Below are 21,676 nucleotides of genomic sequence, written 5' to 3' on the forward strand. Positions count from 1 at the left end.
AGGAGTGGCTGACATGCAGGAACACTGCGCTGCCATTCAAAGAGACCTGGACAGGCTGCAGAGCTGGACAGGGAGAAACCAGATGAGGTTCAATAAAACCAAGTGTAAAGTCTTGCACCTGGGAAGGAACAGTACAGGTTGGGGGATGACCTGCTGGAGAAGAGCTCAGTGGAGAAGGACCTGGGGGTCCTGGTGGATGACAGGTTGGCCATGAGCCAGCAGTGTGCCCTGGTGGCTAAGAGAGCCCATCGGATCCTGGGGTGCATCAGGAGGAGTGTGGCCAGCAGGTCAAAGGAGGTGATCCTCCCCCTCTACTGTGCCCTGGTCAGGCCCCACCTGGAGTATTGTGTCCAGTTCTGGGCTCCCTGGTATAAAAAGGACAGGGATCTCCTGGAGAGAGTCCACAGAAGGGCTATGAAGATGATAAAGGGCCTGGAACATCTGCCATATGAGGAAAGGCTGAGTGAGCTGGGGCTGTTCAGTCTAAAGAAAAGAAGACTAAGGGGAAATCTAATTAATGTTTATAAATATCTTAATTATGGGATGCAGGGGAAATTAGCCAGCCCCTTTTCAGTGGTCTACGGAGACAGCACAAGGGGCAATGGCTGCAAGTTGGAGCACAGGAAGTTCCACACCAACATGCGGAAGAACTTTTTCACAGTGAGGGTGACAGAGCCCTGGGACAGGCTGCCCAGGGAGGTGGTGGAGTCTCCTTCTCTGGAGGTATTCAAGACCCGCCTGGATGCCTATCTGTGCAATATGAGCTAGGGAGCTGCTTTGGCAGGGGGGTTGGACCCGATGATCTCTCGAGGTCCCTTCCAACCCCTACAATTCTGTGATTCTGTGATTCTAATATTCAGGGACAGCTTAGAAAAAATAGTGTCAGATCTTGATTTCAGTCCATTAGATGATTTCTGATCTTAAAAAAAGATACAGCTTCTAGACCTCAGCAACTAAAATAAGCATTAGAAAGCAACATTGTAATATGAAATCATAGCATTCTGTGGATGTTTTAAAATTGGAATAAATAAATATTCATGTAACTTCTCCACTTTTTTTTTGTAAGAGCAAATAAAAAAAGCATGATTAAAATAACTAAATTTACCAGTATATGAAAATCTCAAATATATGCAAAGGTTGGATAAAGAAGAAAGAGTTTCTTATCTGTATTACTATTAGTAATGCCCTTGCCTGTATGCACATATGTGATTTTTTTTTTAGGGAAGATAAATGTGAAAAATAAATATATAGCTACTATTTCCATCATGCTACATGGAGGAAACCATCAAAATAAGATTTTTCTCTACTGCATTCACCATATCCATTTGTATTTGTACCCTTGTGAGTGTCTACCTATGAAGTAATCAATCATACAGAGATTTCATGATAAGTTTTTATGCAGAGAATTACTACCATGAAAATCTAACTTTTGAGAACGACATATATAATAAACTTGACCATAACAACAGGAAAATTCATAGTGAGCCCCTTGAAAATGGCCCTGCTTTTAAACATTCACACTCTGAAATGAACTGAATCTATTTTCTTTCTCATGCAGTTCATCTCTTCTTTGTGTGGACTGTAACTTTCCAAATATGTGTGATACAAAAAAGAGACGTATTCCATTATCTCTTCTGAGTCAGCTTTGGCCTTGGTTTTGGACTGCACCATGTGTTGGATATTAAAAGGAATTTCTTTAAAATGTGGAAAGGTTTAGAAAAGGGACTTTCTCTGAACCATTTTAACGCTGTTCTCATACACAGGCTTCAAGTTATGCTTGTTGAGTGGTGTGAAGACACATCTCCCTACTGAAACGAATCATAATTTTGCCATGAACTTTAGTGTGGCTGGAATTACACTGTTGACTTTGTTCACTGAGTCAGGTTTAGTAATGCTGTAAAAGGCAAGGCTGACCTCAGAGGTAAACCAGCTGGATTATGCTATTCTGGTTCAGTGCATTGCGTGTAAAGATGTATCCCCCAAATCAGAAATAAACATTCCCAATGGTGTTGTTTTCATATAAGTACTTTTTGCTTACATTCTTACCTACAATTTCTGCTGGCCATCACATTTCTTTCTCTAACTGTAGCTTTAAGACCATGTGAATAATAGAAAAATAAATTAATACATTTGTCAGTTTTATGGTCCTCAATTGTAAGTGGGTAAACAGATATAGGTATATGGGAGAAAGAAACAGACATCTGGTTTATACTGGCAGCCATTGTTGATCCTTGTATAGTAATGGAGGGAACTCAAGTTCAAGTGCTGGGACTCAGTTCTGATAATAACAATTTGAGTTTTTAGTTTTGGTAATGCTGAATTTTCAGAATTTCTTGGAGCCTACATGCAGATTCTTGGTTTCAGAAAAGGGAACACGTATTATAAAAACATAGTCATTTTTAACTTCTTTCTTTTCCTTTGGATTCTTGAATCTGATAGTTCACAGTTCTGATGCATCAAGAATATACCAAGAAAAGAATTTCAAAATCTGTTTTGACATTTCTGTTCCAGTCCCTTTGGGGACAACAAAGTTTGAAAAGGTTTGCTTTAAATTTGTTATGCTTTTCTGGCACTGATTTAGTCAGGTCTCATGATTTCTCCTATCTAATGGTGTTAATGAACAGAAAATAGATATTATGGGACTCTGCTCTGGCAAAACAAATATGTACTTGAAAGTAACTTGTCCTATTGAAATAATTTCTTTATAAAGGAATAAGTTACATGCTTAGAAAGATATATGTATTGCAAACTAGGCAGATATCTAAAAAGAGACTTTTGCTTCAGGAAGACTGTAGTCCCTTTCGTAAAATCAGATAAAGCTGTTTCAAAAAATGTAGCTTTTTTTATTTCTTCCTCCTCACAAACCCAGAAATGGAATGGTTTCATATATATTTACTCTTGACAGAGCAAAACAGAGTCCATCAGAGGGCAATGTTGTTCATTATTTACATATTTTGGAAAAATTTTAAAAGCACTGCTGAACACAGGTTAAGAGAAAGTGATTCATCTTTATTTTTAATGCCCCACTTTCTCAGGCAGCTCCAGTTTAAAAAAGGTCTCATCTAGGCGGAGAAAGGGAGGGAAATGGAAACAGAGGAAGGAAAAGAAAAAGAATGTTTCCATCTGTCACTTAGAATTTTCTTCTAACAGCTGCTGATTTGACTAATGACAGTTGCATAATTACCATTTCACACGTGTTTGATAATGCTCTTTGTTTGGACTGCCAGTTGTCTTGATGGAGTACACTCAATGGTGCTATTCAAGAGTGGAAACCTGCTTATTTAAAATCCATGCCTAGAGCAATTGGAAGAGCATGAGCTCCCTATGAGAAACATTCATGCTCTCTTTGCAAATATTTTTTGTAGCTTTTTAATTTTCCCTCTGAAAATTCCACTGCTAGAAACCATAAATACACCAACGCTATAGAGCTTTTTCTGAGTGCACAAATGCCTTTCTGCACATACCTGTACAAGTGTTTAAGAAAGTATAATCATTAGACTGATATCCAAATTGTTTTACTAGTGCTTTTTATAAGATGGGATAGTAAGAACTCGTGTACTTCACCATGGCTCTGATCCAAAGCTCATTGAATACATGTAATTATGCCTTGATCTATCAACAAAGATGCTATCTGTACTACTAAAACTCTCTTCAGCTGATGAAGAATTATTTATGAATCCAACATTTTTATATTAAATCATAAGCTCAATATCAGTAATGTCTGAATCAGTCCTTCAAGCTATTTGATCAGTTTCCACTGTCTCATGAGAGGAAATTTCCCGTATTTCTAACCTGCTAGGAAGTTAATCAAAAGTTACATTTAAATTCTTCTTTCAGTGTCCCATCACTGAATATTCTTGCCAAATGTTTGCACTATTATCTAATTAGAGATCCTCAGGAAGTATTTTGGCAGTGTAACAAAAAAATCTAACATACATTCACCTTCCTGTGTTCTAAGCTACATTAGCTGATTAAAAAAAAAAAAAAAATAAAAAATTCATTAAACAATTCCCCAGGAAATAGAAGAGCACCTTTCTCATGAAAGCGTTCTTCAAAACTAATCCTGTTTGTTGGACTAATACAGCATCAGCACACTAAAATTGAATTAGAAAAAAAAAAAAACCCAAAAAAACCAAAAAAACCCCAACAACTTAAAATAAAAGGTTATGTAAAAGCTGTTTTCTTCAGTATCCAATAAGTATTACAAGATATAGATATGTAATTGAGGGGAACAGTATTGTTCAGTAGCTCTGAAATACAGATCAGTTTATTAAAGATGTATATTGTTAAGGGATTAGCAAGTAAATTCAGGTACTGAGCAGATCTAATCAGAGAGGTTCTGAACGCTGTCTAAGACACTTTAAAAATTCTTAAAAAATACTATGAGGCAAATTTGGGAAAATATTTGTCAATTATAGATTGAAAACATTCCTATCTATGTTAACATTTATTCAGAAGGGATGTACAGGCTATTTTTTGCTCATAGTCTTCTATTCTGTGTACATTCTCAAGACACCCTCATCACAGTAATGTAATCCCTCTCCAGTAGAGGTTTAAGCACTCTAACTAACATCTGTCATGTATAGTTCATGATCCCTCTTATCCTTTCCCTAGGGAGCATATATAGACCAGTATGTCATTTTCTTAGGGTTTCACGTGGGGGAATTTATTTTTCACATATTGCTATTTCATTACTTGGACATGTATGCAGAGAGTCTGTCAAAGAGTCATTATCTATTTCATGAAATGATGTGCATTTAGCACTTTTCTACACCAACATGACATACATCTTATTATCTATTTTGGGGTGTTTGAACTGTAGCTGTTGCAGAAGTCAATTGCTCTGCTTATGTGCACAACAACATAAGAAATTGCTGGAAGTCTATAAGAATGCTGCATGTCTCTTAGCACCTTTGGCATTTTTACAATGCTGAAGAGTGATTATAGTATAATTCCCGTCCTTTGACACTTTGTTCGCTGTAGTTCAAGTTGATTAGCTTTTCTGGCTGGGCTACTGGGATCCCTCCAACTTTTATGATATCACTAGTGATACCATCTGTCAGTTTTTGTTTGGGTTGGGGTTTTTTGGGTTTTCTTTTTTTCCTCTTAAGGCTTCATGACTTTTTCTACCTTCTTTTTTGAGTGTATAAGGCAAGACATTCACATTTCTTTTTATGTCATAGGAGGTGGTGAAACTTGTCATGTTTGTCTCTATGCATTCTTGTAGAGCTGCTGGTAAAGCTCATCTGCTCTCTGCAGGATGCTATCTCTCCCTCTGTAATTACTCTTTCATCACTGTCTGAGAGGGACATCTGGTGTCAATTATCTTTTTTCTTCTCATCTTGCTACAGCTGTTTCTTTTAAGAGTATTTTAAATCATCTCTACGTTGTACCATATATTTGGATCCTTTGCAATCTTCTATTTTCAAGGTCATGCAAAGCTTGTAGTTACAAGCAGCATTCTTTCTCTCTTTTAATTCAATTTCTTTTATTGTGAGTGTCCAATGTGTATTTGTGTTATTTGTGATAAAATACCACCCAGATATCCAAAGGTATAGCTATAACAAGATTTCTTTTTCAAAAAACTCCTTGGCCTAATGAAAACTTGGTTGTAATATGAGAGGACGAAGTTACATCAGGACAAACAGGTCCTTGTCAACAAGATGTAAGTAATTGGTACTTGATATGTTAACTGCTCTTTCTTACAACTCATGTTATAGTGTAAAAAAATAAAGTCATGGCTAAGACTATATAGAAAAAACATTTTATGGTATATTCCAATTAACCACTTTTTCTACAGCACAGTGCAATATTTAATTCCATGCTTTGCTCGATGCTTTTTTCTAGTCTCATTGATTTTAGTAGCAATGTTTATTTAATATGGGACATAACAAATCCTTGAGTCTGAAAACTTCAGGTAAAATACATTGAGAGTGTTCTGGGACATTTGCCTTAGCAGATTCTCACTTAGACAGACATTAGTACAGTTTACAAACAAAATAGATGACTGCCCTCTATAACTGGCCATAACATCTTGTTCATGCTAAGGCTGGGGACCTAACACTATACCAAATACTGCTGACGAATCTTATCCAGGCCCACAAAGTTGCCAGGGAACTCAGACAAAGCTAGTGGATCTCAAGCAAAAGTCTGCTTACCTGACGTACATAAGACATTTGTCAAAAAATAAAAGATACTCAACTGTTTTATTCCAGACTACATGTGTGGTTGCAGGGCAATCATTACTTCAAGATCAAAAGCAGTCCAAGCATCTCCCTTAGAGTGCTTATTATCTCCTTTTTGTCTTTTCAATCCAAAGGGAGGAAGCACACTATTATTAATTTTTATTTTTTTTTCCTGTCTTACATAGTGCCAAGGACACAGGCTGCTCACATTTCCTATATTTGGTTGAAGTGCTATATAATTGCACTGCTGAATATGCCAGGGCAAAGATGGAAGCCTTATTTATTTTAGGTAAGGACCATTTGCACTCTTTTGGGTGCCTAGAGGGGAATGATAAATAGGTAGGGATATATTGAGTTGCTGATGATGAGGAATAACACTGTGGAAAAAAGTGGCCAACTTAAATCAATGTATGTACTCTCCCAAATTAGACCTCTGGCGAGAGAGCAAGGAAGCCTAGATGTCTCAAAGCTATTGCCTCTTTGTGGTATGCAGAGTATGGCTTTAATTGAAGTTTGGGTTTTGTTTTTCAGGGTCCTATTTGCATTTTAAATGCAGGAAACCCAGACTTCCAAGATAAAATCATTAATTCTCAGGAAGTTTAGAATCTCTATGCAAGAAAACCTTGATCATGAGATGATTGTAATCTTTTGATAAAGAAACTGCAAAGAACAGGCTTTCAAGTGAGATTTTTACAAGTGTATTATAACAATAATTTCAGATTTATTCTGTTGATGTGGACATTAGGAGGATTATTTTGAAAAACTAGTTTCAGAAACAACTAAAAATTAAGGATCTGAATTTGTTCTGGTTCAGGGGATGATAAGACACTTTTTCTGCCTTTTCACAGTAATACTAAACCACTTGGCTACTGCAAATTTTGAAACATACTTCTCAACAAATACTGTCATGTAAATTCTTTCCTTGTGGTGGTGTTGTGTGGTCCATACACTAAGAAACTTGCTTTTAGATTCAGATTTATGCTGATTTATGTTATATGACTTATGACAAAGTATGACCTGCTCTATCCATTTTACAGCAACATGAGTAGGTACTGAACAATCCCTCAGATTTTACTGGTAACCACTCTTCCCACATCGCTCAAGTCCCTGAACCTCCAGGCAGGAACTGAAGTAATAAGGAAGACATTTTAAAATGAGGGTTGACCTGTCTGTTGTGGATGCCCTACCACTGGAAGTGTTCAAAGTCAGTTTCAATGAGGCTTTGAACAGCCTGAACTATTGGAAGATGGAAGTCCTTGTGCATGGCAGGGTGGGGGCGCAGGCACTGTCTAGATGATCTTTAAAGTCTCCTTTCAACTCAAACCATTCTATGATTTTAATTTTTTCTTTTCTTATGTAACTCAATTTGACAACAAAGAGAAACAAATACTTAGTTCTATGAATCACTCACTGAAAATTTTTACTATAAAGTCTAAAAAAATGAACATTATTTCCTTTTTAAACTTCAGAGTCTTCTTGCACTTATTAACTATCCTGTCTAATCACCTACACCACTTCACACATGGGAGAGAAAGGTTCTACAAATATCATGAAGTTCTCATCTCAACAACTACTCGTAGTTGAGAGGCTTAATTTTTTGGTTTGGTTTGGTTTCTTTTGGTTTGGTTGGTGGAATCTTGATCCCTATTTGCACCCAGTTGGATCTCTGACTCACAAGACAAAACATAAGAAAAAATGGATCTTTTAGCAGTTTAGGAGAGGAATTTGAAGTAGTCTTTTATCCAGAACAAAACTATATCTGATAAATATTACGACATGATAATCTTAATAAACCTTTTTACCTAATGCTGTCTCAATCTTAATTTAAATGACTCTTGCAGCCTCATGCCTATAGAAATTCCTGTCATGAAAAATACAGCATATAAACCAAAGGTAAGAAGTCAAATAATGAAAGAAATCCAACTCTTCCAGAGAACACAGGAGAAAATATTTTTCTATATTACATGAAACTGCTTTCAGGATATGTTTTTTGTGTTATGGAAATGAATCCGGGAAGCACACAGAAAAGATACAAAAATAATTTCTTTCCGTTATTTGTAAACATTTTTCATTGTAATAACCATAAACTTTTTATAGCAAAATCATTCAAAGCCCAGGAGTTTGCACCAGTCTCCTGCTTAACTGTTGTACACTCTAGCCTCAGGCTAGTTGCTCTAAAATTTAATTTTTATTTAAAGAGCTAAATTGGAACCTACTTTATCAAGTCTCAGTTGAGCTGCTTTAGAAATAAGGATATACTGTAAAAGTTGGCATGGACCTGCAGGAAAACTCAAGTTCCAGAGCAAGATTACCTATTATGGAGTGAACTCCAATAAGAGGGTAAAAGAAATATTCAATGATCAAACATTTTTCACACTTTCGGCAGGAAGAGTTTTAATGGGTGGGCCACAGCCAGAAAATTAGGCCAATTAACTTCAGTTAGCAATTTTCCTATTCAAATCTTAAACAATTTTTCAGGTGAATGTTTGAGAGGGTTTTAGCATATCACTTGCTATACAGTGGTAATATTTTTCAACACAAAATCTTTCATAATATTTTAAAAATATGAACTATATATAATTGGGCCTACATTCAAGTTCTTTGTTTTTTCAATATAAATGATTTGTTCAAAGACTTTCCTTCCCATCTCAAGTACCATTCCCAGCCTGGTGACTGCTTGATGGAAGATGGGACATGCATTTGAGGCATGCTGAAATAGTGTCTTACATGCAGAAAGCAAAGAAGGATGGGGCTGCCTGGTGCTCTTCTTTCTTCGAGCTGCAAACTGTGCATGTGCAGAGCGAACCTTTTGATGGGTAGGCCAGGTGTTTGTTTTGGGTTTGGTGTTTTTTTAGCACATTTGTTTTAGATAAGCAAAATGAAGTGGGGGCAAAGTCAGAAGGAACTACTATGTCCTTTCAGCCCATTTTGACACAGTACTTGGAAGATATGCTTTGGAAAGGATGGGTCTGATCCTGCTGTACAGAGAGTGAAGAGTTGAGAAGTGAATGGGGAATGGGGGGGGACAGGGAGAAAAGAGAGCTAAGAGACCCTTTTCAGTGTTTGACTTGTCTGAAACAGAGACATAAAGCAGTCTAGAACAAGGAAATGAAGCAGACAGTGTGTCTGTTTGCTCCTGCCAAGTATAGTTGGCACTTGTGACAGCATGTTAACCTGGTGTTGGGACACTGACATCCATCCCTGCCCTTGACTTTGCTTTGTCATTGCCTGTTCAGGGACAGTAGGACCAGTGCCATGTTTGAGTAGAAGAAAAGGGGTAGGTAGGAAAATAGGAAGTCACGTATCCATAGAGCTACCTTCTGTCACAAGACCTGTATAATTTGTAACTCCCATAAAAACCTTCACAACTGCTTGCAGTGTGTTAGTGGTTAGGGTTTCTTGGGTTTTTTTGTGTCAGATATGTAAAATCATTAATATAAGGTAATTAATGCTTTTCAATCCTCTTCATTTTGACTATTGAATAGAGTCAATACGATCTTAAAGTACCAAGTAAGCTCAACAGCATTGAAAAGTGTGTTAGGCCCGCTCCTTAATGCTGTATTGGTGGTCTATTAATTTTACTAGTAGTGTAAACCCTCATAACATAGATGTAGCTTGGACTACTGGTGTTTTCAGGATGTGATGCAGAGTTAGACCATTCCACTAGATCAAACCTAAACATTTCAAATCTGCTTATCATCTTTGAGGAGACTTATTGAATGGATGCTGAGAATAACTTGCTATACCACATTACAAGATGTGCAGCTTTGATAAGACTTTGTTTCTTTGAATAAACTTTCAGCATTGTTTCTACGGAAACCTTATTTATAGATTGTCATGTGTCAACATTATAGGTCCTTTCCAATTCTTAGAAGTGTGAGAAATGTGTATTATAGTACTAGAGATTTTTTTTCCCTGTCTGAATACTTACCATGTTTGTTGTGTTTTTGTTTTTCTTTAGAATAGAGTTATATGTAATTATACTCCCTCTTAAAAACACTATTGTTACATCCCTTAATGCAGTAAGGTGATATCTCCTTTACAGTGCTCTACCACCAGTGTTCACCAAGCAGCAGAAAAATCTCTGTGTATGTGAAGCTACTGCTTCATGCCACTCTGAATTAACACACAGTGGGTGTTGGACATCTGCAGATGAACAGAAACCTCCCAGAGGAAAATGATTTTATTAGATCTCAACAGTGTCCCAGCCTCCATCAGTCTACAAAGCAAAATCCCTGTTTGATCTTGAACTCAGCTCTCTACAGGACAGGGCATATTGCAGCACTATCACACAGTGGTTTAACTCTGTGCACTGTTGTCATAAGTAATTTGGTTTTGAATATGGATTAGAGGAAATATTTTTTTTTTCTTTGGCCTGCAGTGCAAAGAGCCATTCTTACTTTTAATTACTCATCACCTGCAAATAAATCCAATTTTAAGAAGTGAATGACATCTATTTGCAAAGGAGTCTTTCTAATCCAGTTCACAAAATTAGTCCTTGGTTTGAAATAAAATCTATTGAACAATTTTATGAATGTTAGTTTGTAGGGGTTCTTTTGATTCAATTAGCTATTTGGAGTAAATGAGATGGCATCCAAACACTTTTGAGTCTATTGATTTAATTCTTCACATGTCATCTTCTTTTTGTCATCCACTTTTATATTTAAAGTATTGGCCTGTGCTTTCCTAAACCTTCTAGAAATGTGTATAGATTAAGCAAAACATTTGATCACAGTTTTTGAAAACCAGACACTTTAAAAGTTTGTTGCCTCTCTCTGGACACACTCCAGTAGCTCAATGTCTTTCTTGTACTGAAGAGCCCAAAAATTAAGACAATATTCAAGGTACAACCTCACCAAAGCTGAATACAGGGGCACAATCACTTCCTTTCTCCTGCTGGCTACACTATTCTTGATACAAGCCAGGATGCTGTTGGCCCTCTTGGCCACCTGGGCACACTGCTGGTTCATATTCAGCAGTCAGACAGCACCCCCAGGTCCTTCTCTGCCAGGCAGCTTTCCAGCCACTCTTCCCCAAGCCTCTATTGTTTGTGGGGTTATTGTAACCAAAGTGCAGGACCCAGCACTTGGCCTTGTTAAACCAGGGAGTGATAGGTATGGTAATATTTAGTCTGTGCGCTTTAGTTGCAAACATCTATTGTGTGTATTAGCATATTAGCCATGAAATGCTGTGTATTCATAAATCCCATAGACTTGCTTACAGAGTTCCTATATCCTGGTGAAGAGACTCTAACAAAAACATGGTCACCTTCTACCAAGAATAGAGAAAACCTACTAAAAAAAAGGAGACAGATGGCACCATCCTCCTGAGATTGCCAGGCTCAAAGACTACTATGTGCTGCTAGAGACCCAACCCATAGGCTCATATGAGTGCAAATCTCTATCAACTGGCTTCAGCCAGCAAATAGTGAAGGATTTTGACTGGCTTCAGTCTGAGTACAGATTTTCAATGTGGATTTGAAACCACCTGTTTCTTGTAAGAAAATGTATATGTGGAGGTCTAATTAAATTATTGAGCTACAGAATGGGACACTGCATGGACAATCAGGAGGTTTGGGATCTTTTGTCCTCATTGCTCCTAATACAAACATTCTCTGTCTGAATGAGACAGAAACATTAGGAGAAGGATCTCTACGTTCAGGGAGGGGGGAAAAAAGTAAAGAAGCATGGAATAACTGTGACCAGTTTTCCAACAGCCATGGCTGCTGGAAAGTACCCACAGATCTGGTGGGCAATGTATAGTTGATCTGATGAGACACATGAACAGAGAAAGGAGCCAAAGGATGTCCCGCACTTGCAGGGATCCTCAGGGGAACAGGATTTTGTTCAAAGCCTCTGCCGCAGTCTTGCCTCATGGGGAAATCACATACATTTTCTGTGCTTTTTCTCTTCTTGCCTATTCTCTTCTGCCTTTTTCTTGACCACTTAGCCCAAGACATGCTTGGAGGTAAGGTTTGTACCCCATTGTGTTTTGGCAGCACATGGTAGAGTGCTGCTGCAATACAATAACCGGGTGATACTTTCATTTTTCATAGCATAAAGACACATTTCTATACCTGAGTATAGTTCTGGTTAGCCCTGGAAAGTTCTGATACAAACAAAAATTAAAAGAGAAAATCCTGTCAGTTTCCTAAGAGTTATAAAATAGCTACTCTGCAGATTTTAGCCATACAACAGTGATCAACCCAGACTTTTCTTTTTGAGATGCATTTAATGCTAAATCTGATTATTTATTTCTACTTTTATCCTTGATGCTTTGTTGTTCTGTATGTTCCCTTTTTGGTGCAGGGCATCTAACATCTTAGAAGTCTTTAAGCAGCTTGACTACTGAAGCATTAACTCAGGAATGAAAGAATGCAACTAACTAAAAGAAGCAATGATTTTACTGTTGAGGGTTTATGTCTGAAAACAGACTGAATAGAGGGAGGATGAGAAGGTGCCAAGTGTTTTATTAATCTCTGTAGCTCATTACATATGCGGGTGGGGTTTTTTGCGTTTCTTGTTGTTTGTTATTTTCCTTTTTTGTTTTTTTAATTATAGTCTTAACTGAATTCTCATAAGAAAATCCAAATTCATATTTGGTTTAGAGCCAGAGGAGGAAATGTTTCTGGTTATGTTTTTTATTAGTTTTATGTTGGTAGAACCCAAAATTACTTCAACAGAGATAGTTACCACATGCCATCACAGTGGAAAGCAGGCTCGGGTCCAATATATTTTCTGTTACTTGAATAGAGAATATATTAGCTATGAAAATGATCAAAAAGAATTTCTGCACAGTGCTATTATCCATACTATCTGCAGTCCATCTCCATATATGTAACTTAAATGGCCATTTTAAATCTTCTCCAAGTCTAAGGGTAGCTATTTCCCACTCTACAGAGTTTTAATAAAAATATGAAATGCTTTCTAAGCTGCAGCTTATTTTTGCTGAAATACTGTGTTCAGTCCAAAGCAGGTTGTCCTTTGGTATTTTTTTCTTTCCTAATGTAGAATGTCACCAGATACGAACAAATGCATGGCCTGATGCTGGTTTCCACACATTGATAACTACTTTTTTAAAAAAATAACAAGGGGATCTTAGGCGTCCATGAGGAGCTACAGATACGTTATCATATCTTTGGGAGTTCTAACCACTGTTTGGATTAGAGGTGAAATAACCTTCAGGCATTACAAATAGCACTAGATAGTTACATGACTGAAAACCCAAAGTAAATGTGATTCTTAATAAAAACCGTATGGATTTAGGGACCCCTCAGTATCAATTTCTGATTGCATCTAATGAGTGTTGTCTGAATCAAAGCATAACTGCAACTGACAGTAATCAGTTTGATCTCTGATCAGAACATTTTAATCTCTTGTTGCTTTGGGTGACATGGCATAGAACTGCACTTGCTCAAGTGGAATATAATTTTTTTATACCTGTGTAAGTGTGAACAAAGATGCGTCCAACATTAAAGGGAGATTATAGTAACTCAGAATTAAACCCAAGCTCAATTTGATTCATACATGAGGAAAGAAATTTTGACTGAGAAAAAACAGATTGTACTAGAATTAGTAGGTCCTTTATGGATCCTTGAGCCAGGAAAAAAAAAAAAAAAGCATAAAATATTTATTGTTTGCTTAAAATCGCCCTCCAATTCTAAGTGCAGAAAGCAAAGTAGTATATTGGACACAGCACTTTTCCCCTCCCTCAGAATAAATCTGTAACAACTCAGGTTAAACTGAAGAAGTTACTCATATGCAGTAAACCATTTAAACTAGAATGGGCCCTTTCAAATATAATTGACATCAGGAAAGAAACAGAGTTAGAAATGTCACTTGAATATGAATTTTTATGATACCAGAGCAGTTCAGCAAAATTCAGTTCCAATAGAAAATAAATACCTTAAAAATTGTCTTAAAATTATCTGATCTATTTAATGGTACTCCTTTGAAACTTGACCTCTGCAAAGGATTACAGAGGTGCATAATGAGCAGATTTGCCATATAATATTTAATTCCCTTAGAACTTCACACTGAAAGTCTGCTATAATGGTGCCTTGGGAAGCACATGGAACTAAAATATAATCGAAATTAAGCCCATTTGGGCTTTCTGAATATGTCATTGAAAAACTCTCTTTCTCTCTTTAAACTGGATAACAGCATTCTTTCTACTTACCTTGATCTTATCTGCCACACAATTATTTTATATTTAAAATGGCCTGTGAAAGTAAAACAAACCATTTCTGAGAGTTGACTTTTGACAGCATAACTTTTACCTCTTATACAATATAATTTGACCAGCCGATTCCAGATTCCAGAAAGCTGGTTAAAAAGTTCAGGCTAGGAAGACTTTAGTCATAGTCAACCAGTCATAAAATTTTTCTCATAGAGTATCAGAACCATTTAATGTTAATAAATTTTTGCTTACACAAAGACTACTGGAAAGCTGTTTGAAACTCTTACTGTGTCTTTTTTCCTATTTACTGTGTAAATTTGTTTCTTGCATTCTTTTTTTATACCCTTGGACAAAGCTACCTTTTTTTTTCCCCCTCTTTTGGAATGCAGACCTCACTCTCTCAACATTATGATCAGCTGTTACTCACAGATCTCTTTCTTCTATTATTTTCAACTTCTGATCTTACAATTTATAGCAAAATAATACTATTATTAGTCTACAAAATCATGTCCTTTCACACAAAAACAAATTGTGTGAGACAGTTTTCCATGTTTCAAATCACCCACTTCTTAATGTATACATCTCCCTTTCTACTGATGATGCCTTCGAACTTCAGAGAAGGAACATTCCTATTTTTTGTACAAGGTCATCAATGAAAACTTAAACTAGGATGAACTGCATCATCAGTAATATCACTAATCATCTGCTGCAGCCAAAGATTTACACATTTTATAATTCTTGAAATAACTGACATATCTACTCTAACACATCTCTACTCTAACAATTTACTCAATGATGTATAGCAAATGCTTTACTGCAACCCACTTTTCCTCTATATAAGAAAAAAAGTGCAACCAACCCACAAGGAAGTCTCCACACTTTTTTATCAAAGTATGATTTTGCATAAATCCATGGCTTTAGACACAGATAAACATAGATATGGATTTAAAAATTAATTCCCTTTTTATCTCCTTTTTGTAACTCTCAAATAATTTTCTTTTGTAACTGCATATTGTAGAGACCAACCCCTGAATATACTGAGATTCCTGAAGGTTTTATAGCATGTGAGAACTCTGAAGACATAGTTCAGCATATTGTGCTTTTTGAAAGGCATAAAATAGAATGTGTTTAGAGGTCTTGGTTAAACTATGGAGTTTTTTTTCTGCACTGAGCTGTCACTTGTGATATCCTTTCAAAAGGTTAGAGAAGTTGATCATCATATATATATATGATGCATTTTACTTACTAATGAGAACCTATGTTGCCTTTAGCCAAAACGAGTTGTAAATGTTATACTAATTCTTGCTGATAGTTGTGTTGGGTTTTGGGGTTTTTTTCTGTGTTGCAGGGTGGAGGTGGAGGGGGATGTTCTGTGACCCTGTTCTGTCTCCACCCCAAGTTTCTGTTAAGGGCAAATCATTCATCTTGAAATTCATAGAAAGATGCAAGTGCTGAGATAAGCAACTCTAGGCTCTTGAGTCAAGATAGTTGAGTCTAAGGAAACAACTAAGGTACCTCCACTTCCTATAAAACTAGAAGAGAGAGAATTGACAGGAAGAAGATTTAAGTTTTCTGTGACTGTCAATGAGAAAAACTAATCAACATCATTTCAGGGACCAAGTAACTTGTGCCAAGGTGCAGTGAAGTCTCTTCCTCTTTTAAGGGTTGAGTTCTGAGTCCTTCGCTAACTTTTGAAATTAGTTTCTGAATCATGGAACACAAAGGAGGCATTTCTTTCATCTGAGACTGTTATTGCACCCTTTTACTCAACACACTAATACCAAGATGAACATGTAATAGATCAACAGCTCAGGTTCCATTTCCTTCCACTGTTTGAAGGATTTTAAAATACACACTCTACTTACCTTGAAAGCACCTTAGGTATCAGGTTAAAATCTATAGGTAAAGGTGTTAACCAGTTCCAGTCTCCAAGGCAAGACAAGCTGTCAGAGACTATTCCATGGGAGACATGGCACACTCCATGGAAGATGTGAAAGAAGTATTCTTCAAGAAAATTACCTATGAAGATTCAAAATGTCAAGATTCTTTTGGTCCACTGTTGTGATTAACCAAATATTTTGTTTGTGTGTTTTGTGTGTCAAGCTGTGATGTGTTTGAACTAACACTTTAAAATGAATTATTAAATGCTAGGGAACACTATTTCCTCCTAAATCTTAGTATGTGTAATGAAAGCCATTTTAAAGTTGGAAAGGAGGTGGAAAATTCATATTTAAACATGTATTATATGTAAGTCTTGAAACAGAAGCATGATGAATCAGTAATGTGACTTAAAAACATTTGGATCCTTTGTGTTCCAGTTTAATGATATTGATACCAAAACTTTGTAGACCTGTGCCTCTCAGTTTTGATAGTTAAGATAATAAATATCAAGATTCTTTCATAATATAAACAATAATTTTAAAAAGCGCCACATGCTAGGTATTAAACTCAGACCTTTCTTCCAATAGAACAAAACACATTTTTAATATATTCAGATAAAATTCTGAAATACTGAACTCTAGGCACTTACTCTTTGTTATATATCTTTCATAACTTATTGCCCAAGGGTTCTTGAGGGCTAATGGTGTTATAGGTGCAGTATATAAAACTAAAGAGTCTGGAAAACTCGAGAGATATACAGTGAAAAATAAAAGAATCTGCAAAATCAGCTCTGTACAGTAAGACAGAAGAGGAAAATCTGGTACCTGATAAAAAAGGTTTGACAGAAACATCTTAGAGTTTAATGTATTCCTACCAGAGATTTCATATGAAAAAATTTGGAGAACCCCAACCAAATTCAAAAATAGTAATTCTGTAGACACTGCAAAATCAAAAGGCAGACATCAATATTAAAATTAAACTCTTGTCCTCACAAAAAGTCTTAAAGAAATGTCCTTGGCTAGTGGGCCATTGGCATCATCTTGAAAAATAGGAAGAGTCCCTTTAGTGCAGTAAAAGTATTTATTGCTGTGGATAAGCCCCGAGATTTAAGAGCACATTAACTGGAGAGTTTTTAATTGCTGGCATAGAGAAACAATGAAATGAGATGAAAGAGAAAGAGACTTCAGCCAGCGGCAGCTTTCTTGAGGAAAGATGCTCCTGTTTCAGAAATAGAGGCAAATTAGAGTAATGTCAGAGCCAAAATGGAAACCCAGAAAGTCATTTGTTCATCAAACAATCCCTATGACATGCATCCAGGCATTTGGTGTCTCTGCCTGTGGCAGGAAGGTTGGAACTCTATGATCCTTGGGGTCCCTTCCAACACATGTCATTCTATGATTCTATGATTCTATGATTACAAATTAAGATATTTACAGAGCTGAATTTGTGGATATGCTGAAACATGGAAGGTGTATTATCTGGGATGTTTAAAACATCAAATCATGTTAAATCATATGCAAGATAATAGAAAAGATCTGATTTAATTATTCACAATTGCTTTGAAATAATAAGATAAATGTATCAGCTCTGTAAAAAGGCTTGAGTGGTTGAGGAGGTGACAACCCTGTTATTGGTTTCTGAAGACAAAGCTTAAATACTTCTTGAGTGATGTATGTTCAGTAAAATTCTTTACACACCCACACTTAGGCATATACATCTAAACCATTTTTAAAGTTGTGCTAGCCCACAGAAATAGAACAAGCTTTAGAACCATTAAGGTTACCAGAAAATACTTTGTCATGCTCTGTAACATGCACATAAATCATGGCAGGCATACTCCTAACTAATAGTTTGAGCTAATGGTTCTATTCATGATAGTGTTAAATAGACAATAACAATAGAAAGTAGGGCTGTTTTAATGAAAGTTTGCCAACTTTGTTATAAGCTAAGCAGGACACATGAAGCAGACTAAATATTTTTGTAGACTGTAAAATCAGATGGAAGATTTCCAGGATGAGAGAAAGAGCTTCATTTCAGCATCACAAATATGAGCATGAGGTTTTCTGCTTAATGGGCATTTATTTTAGCCCTAATTTGATTATTTTTAGGAAATCAGGCCTATAACAGAAGTGACTTTTTAGTGATTTAAAATAGTATTACACATAATCAATACAAAAAAGCACTTTTTGGCATATTTTTATGTCAAAGTAATAATATTAAAGTTGGGTTCTTGTAAAAATTATTATTTTCTTAGGAAACCTATCAATTTGGTTTATTCCTGCAATTTAAATACAGAAAATTATTAGAACTGTCAACATTCTGAACAAAAGGATGGAAATTTTATGCAAAGGGTTATTTTTGCTCATTTAATGACAGATAATAAAGAGTAAAATCTTTCATACAACAGTCCATTAAATGTTTGCTTCAGGTTACCACCTCTCTAAGAGTTAGCAACTTAGCATTTTGGGTTTTTTTCTTCTCGTTTCCAAAATATTGTACTGGACAGTGGAGTAAGTCTATGATGCTTACATAACTACTCTGAAACTTTGTAAAAAACATTTCCCACATTTCATTCTTTGAAAAAACTGTGTTTAGTGCCAGTTTTACTCTCAGTCCCTTCAACACTTTGTTAACATCCTGATCCCATGGCATATTTCAAATTAACATAGCTAACATTTCCTCACCCTTAATAAATGAACTTCAGATTTTCATCAAACACAGTTTTTCATTCATCTCTCTAAATGACATATGAGGTCTTCACTTTTCCCTGTGCAGCAGGCCTATCCCTATCAATATTTACTCTCTCTCTCTGGCAAGTCATTATTTTCTCAAAGCAAAGCCTTGTTTCTTTGCTTTAAAAAAGAACAAGATGTTTATATGGGAACAAAAAGAATAGCACTTTACAGTTGAGGCAACATAGAATCGTAGAATCGTTCAGGTTGGAAGATCATCTAGTTCAACTGTCCCCCTACCACCCATATTACTCACTAAACAGAGTCCCTAAGTACCTCATCCAATCTTTCCTTGAACACCCTGAAGGATGGTGACTCCACCACCTCCCTGGACAACCCATTCCAATGCTTGGCCATTCTTTCTGAAAAGAAAATTCTCTTAATTTCTAAACTGAACCTTCCCTGGCACAACTTGCAGCCATTCCCTCTTATCCTACCAGTATTTATCTGCAAGAAGAGGCTGACTGCAGCTCCCCATAACCTCCTTTCAGGTAGCTGTAGAGAGCAAAGGGGTCATACCTGAGCCTCCTCCAGACAAAACAGTCCCAGTTCTCTCAGCCACTCCTCATAAGACTTGATGTCTAAGACACAAGAAAGGTAAGAAAGTTTTATGGGTGAGGGAAAAAAAAAGGATAAAAAATTACATTTTTATATTAGCATCAACAAAACTATAAGAAAGATTATCTATTTTTTCCATTGTTAAAAAGTTAGCTTCCACTTATGCAATAATCATCACTTAAACCACATGGAGCAAGAGACTTTTCTTCAGATGATGATGCAGACACCTTTGTTTCAAGCTACTAGGTTTTGACTTCTCCTTTTTCTTTTTCCTTTTTTTCTTTTTTTTTTTTTTTGTCATTCTTAGAATCATAGAATATCCTGAGTTTGAAGGCACCCATAAGGATCAGCAGGTCCAACTCTTGACTCCACACAGGGCCAGCCAAGTCAGAGCATGGGACCAACTGCATCATCCAAATGCTTGCTGAACTCAGCCAAGCTCAGACCTGTGACCACTACCCTGGGGAGTCTGTTCCAGTGCCCAACCACCCTCTCAGTAAAAAATGTCTTCCTAATATCCAATCTAAACCTTCCCTGTTGTAGCTTCATAACCTTCCCTCAGGTTCTGTCACTGGTTACTAAAGAGAGGAGATCAGTACCTGCCCCTTTGTTCCATCTTGTCAGGGGATGCTCCCCCTCTTAGTGATCAAAAGAAGTTATTAATATATCAATTTCTTCAGAGGCAGTACTTTAGCAGCACATGAATTCTCACAAGGATTACTGATTTCAGAAGACCTCTTTTATTACATCATTCATGTAAACTGCTACTTTAAATTTCAGGAAAAAATGCCTGGAAACTTTTTTTGTAAGGGGAGCTATAGCAAATTTGGGGAAAGAACATGATCCTCCTTCTCAAATGTATAAAACTGTCTCATGTGTCCTTGGAATTAATATGTGAAAATAACGGACTTCACAGAAACCTCAAATGTAGATGAAAAGTACTTGATACTGGTTTGGGACTTCATTTGCGCCAAAAAGTCTGAAACTTGATCTCAGTTAATACTGTTTAATATTACTAGTTGTTTAATGACAATATGTTAAGGGTTGGGATGTTAGAAACAAAGATAAATGAGTGTGTTTCAAACATGATAAAATATAAACAAATTAATCCAAGAAAACATATTGTTTATTCATACATTTTTCCCAAGTTTTGTCGCACTTTTTAATTGCTTTTATTTTTTTTTTTTTTGCCTGTCAAAGAGCTGTAGTGCCTAATGTTGAAAATTTAATGTGCAGATTTTTGAAAACACATAACTATCCAAGAGCATAGACCTAAAGAATGTGAGTGGAGCTTGTGATTTTAAGACATTTATTTTTCCTTGAAATCCCAACTGTAGGTTTCAGGGATCACATTTTCAAAGTGCTTAAGGTCTAGGTACGTATTGTTCTTTAGAGAATAAACTGCTACCTGAAAAACGCAAACGTGCTATCAATCAGATAATCTGAAACATAACATTACACTGTTCAATTGAATGTGCAGGAGATGCATAGTTTTTGGAGATTAGAATTACTGCCTGCAAAGTTAACCTGAAAAAAAAGAAAAAATTACCTGTGCTTCTGAACCTTCAGACAAGCAGATGTGCATGCAGAAGTAGTTCTATGACAGTAAACATAAAATTGTCAAATAGTGATATGAAAGTAGTTAATTATTCTTTGGTTAGGGTCAAGGAAGGTAGAATAGCCCACAGTGTAAAAGAAATATATTCTAGAATGTGTGTTTCTCGGACATGCACTTCTCTCTAGTAGCTTAGCACTTTAAATTTAATTTCTCTTGCTTTCTGATGCTTTTCTGCCCTTACATCTTGCCTCTTCTGGCCCATGCTTTCACAAGAAAACAATTAGCTTAGGAAAAATGATGCAGGATGAATAGTTTTTGCTTAAGCTATAGAGCACGGATGTTCCAGGCATCTTTTTATTTCAATTACTAGAAAATCACCCTACTGTAGGGTGCAAATCCTAACTGGATCAAAGCTTTAATATGTTCAAAGATGGAAAAAAATCCTTAAGAAATGTCCTCGTGAACTGCAGAATTACAAAATTATTTCCAATGTGTCTATTTCAGAAGAGAAATTGGCAATGCAACTTGTGATTCTATATCCTTCCATATAAAGAAAAGAACATATATTATCCTTTTTTTAAACA

This window comes from Gallinula chloropus (assembly GCF_964237585.1).
Source record: "Gallinula chloropus genome assembly, chromosome: 2".
In the NCBI taxonomy this organism is placed as follows: Eukaryota; Metazoa; Chordata; class Aves; order Gruiformes; family Rallidae; genus Gallinula; species Gallinula chloropus.